Source organism: Lampetra fluviatilis, chromosome 43 (assembly GCF_964198595.1).
Source record: "Lampetra fluviatilis chromosome 43, kcLamFluv1.1, whole genome shotgun sequence".
NCBI lineage: Eukaryota > Metazoa > Chordata > Hyperoartia > Petromyzontiformes > Petromyzontidae > Lampetra > Lampetra fluviatilis.
The window spans coordinates 8,822,770-8,825,339 of NC_136317.1; positions in this window are offsets into that span (position 1 = coordinate 8,822,770).

Here is a 2,570-nt window from a genome sequence, read left to right on the forward strand (position 1 = left end):
GAATGCCCCAAACGCCTGGAATTCGAACGCTTCACAAATGTCCGTGGTTCCCCTCCCATCTCCATCGCAATTCGATGCCGAGCTGTCGATTCTTGACGATAACTTCACCTGCAATTGCTCGTGACTCGAATATCCTCGCGTTTTTACAGTTCATGTTACTTGTTATTATACCACGATAAGTCGAAAATAATCGAATTGACTCAGGCTACAGGGAATTTATGTTCCATGAATTGTGAAAATGCAATATTTGCGGCTTTTCATGGGACGTAGTTGTTTTTCTTTCAATCACTTTTTTGCTTCATTGCAGTACAGTATATTATTTATGTTGCTTAGATCACTCTTAAAATCCCATAACTCAACTGCGTCATTGTGTCATCACCAACGTCATCATCATAATAACAGCACGATAAGAAGGACGTGCATTAGACACTGCTGGCACGATTTTGCGTTTCCATTGACACTGCCACGTTACTTTATATCACGAAGTTCGGTTTTCCAAAAGCCACTCTACGTTGATCTCCATTAATAAAAAAAAATTTCAATAACATGAAAAATTGTAAAAAAAAAATGTATTAAACAAAAAATTTAGAACGTAAAATTCCGAGCAACAATTATCCATCTTACCTTCCAAAGTTTTTTTGCATTGCTCGCAGGTGAAGTCAGGTTCCCAGGGTTTGTCTTGATCCCCGACAGGCATGCCGAAATATGGCTTGTCGGCCTCACACATCTTCGCAGATGCTTTCACAGAATACTTTTTTGCTCTTGTCTTGATAAAATTGGCCGCAGACATAGCAAAATGCGTCTGCCAGATGCTTGCAGCCTCTTGATGCCATCTCAGAAAAATGCACAAAGGTATCCACTTACCCAGCTGGAACTAAACTGAACTGGTCGGCTTAAGGCCCCCGTATTTATACTACTATTTATATTACTGGAAAGTTCTAGAATGTTCAAGAAGTTACTCCAAGTTTACTCAGCACTGAATCTATCTGGAATGTTCTGAAAAAAGGTACATTTCAAAATATAACTGTCCTGGTCACAAAAGCAATGTTTGCGGGGAATAATAGCCATTTTCTCTACTTTTGAGGCATAAGCAATTAGGAAATAACACTTACTAGTGTAATAAAGGACTCTTAGGCGATGTTGGTCTCTGTCTGTCCTTTATTGGGTTCTTGTCTCGCACCCCGCGATGTCCCCGGTCGGACCCGCACCTCTTCCGTCGCGTGCCCTCCGCACGCCGTTCGAGTCCTCCGCTCTCTCTGCAGCCACACCGCTGGCCGTGTGCCCCGCACACTCTGCAGCCACCCCGCTGCTCCGTGTGACTCCGCACACTCTGCAGCCACTCCGCTGCTCCGTGTGCTCCCGCACACTCTGCAGCCACTCCGCTGCTCCACGTACACCGCTGGCCGACTGTGCCGTGACTCCGACCACGTGGCAATTCGTGCCACTCCTCCGCCAGCACCCCGCGTGGCTTCTCCTATTTTCACTCTCTCTCGACTCCCGATCCCCTTCCGGTTCTCACCCTATATCCTCCTCCTCACGTGACCCTGACTCCTCCTCCTCCTCACGTGACCCTGACTCCGCCCCCACTCACCCCGACGACCAGGCTCCACCTCCCCTAATACTCTGGCCCGCGTGAGTGGTGCGGAGGCAGCGCCCACACTGTCCTTGCTCGCATTACATGACCCCCCCCCTGATGAAAAACCCAGCCGTCCCCGGCTGCAACAGAACAAAATAATGCGAGTAAAAATACAGCAATCAGCATTACAAGACAAACGGAGATTATAACAACAACAACAATTAACGAAAGGAAAGGGACTTGGAATGCGTGCGGGTCGCCGGCCCGTCCCGAACGGTGGGTGGCCCCCGCACAGATCGCGACCGCGACAGGGTTTTAGGAGCGGCGGGATCGGAACCGCCCGCCGCTGTTGGAGGCCTGTCAATTCCGTTCCCCAGAGAGACCCGTCACCGGGGTCTCCTGCAAATGCGTCCGTGGCGGGGTTGGAGGGGCAGCGGGGTCAAGTGTGGGGTCAAGTGTCCCCGTCGCCGTGGTAGGCCCACCCGGAGCAGGAATCACTGTATCCATCTGTGTCACGGCCGGTCCGTCTGTAGAAGGCACGACAGGCGTGCTTGCAGGTTGAACAGGCAAAGTCAGTGGCGCGTCGGATGCAACAGACACCAGCAAGGCAATATTAGGAGATGATGCATGCGTCTGCGGGGCCACGTAGGGTTTCAATCGAGACGTATGGACGTGCCAGCGCCGCGATCCAAAACGAACACGTGCGGACTGCGGACTAGGAACCTCAATGAGCACAACCGGCCCCTGCCATGGTTTGTGCAACTTAGGGAAGGTCCCCACTCGCACCTGCGGGCAGTGCAGCCAGGCCATGTCCCCCACTCGCCAGGGGCATTCCCCATCCGAGCGCCGAGCGCAACGTTCGTTCCGGGCCTGGGTCTTGGCCATAGCCAATCGGGCCCCCTCCCGTGCCTCTGTCATGCGACGAACAGCGTCCTGAATGTACTCCGGGAGAGGCTTAACAGGACCCCTCGCCCCCGTACCCAGCTGCACGTCC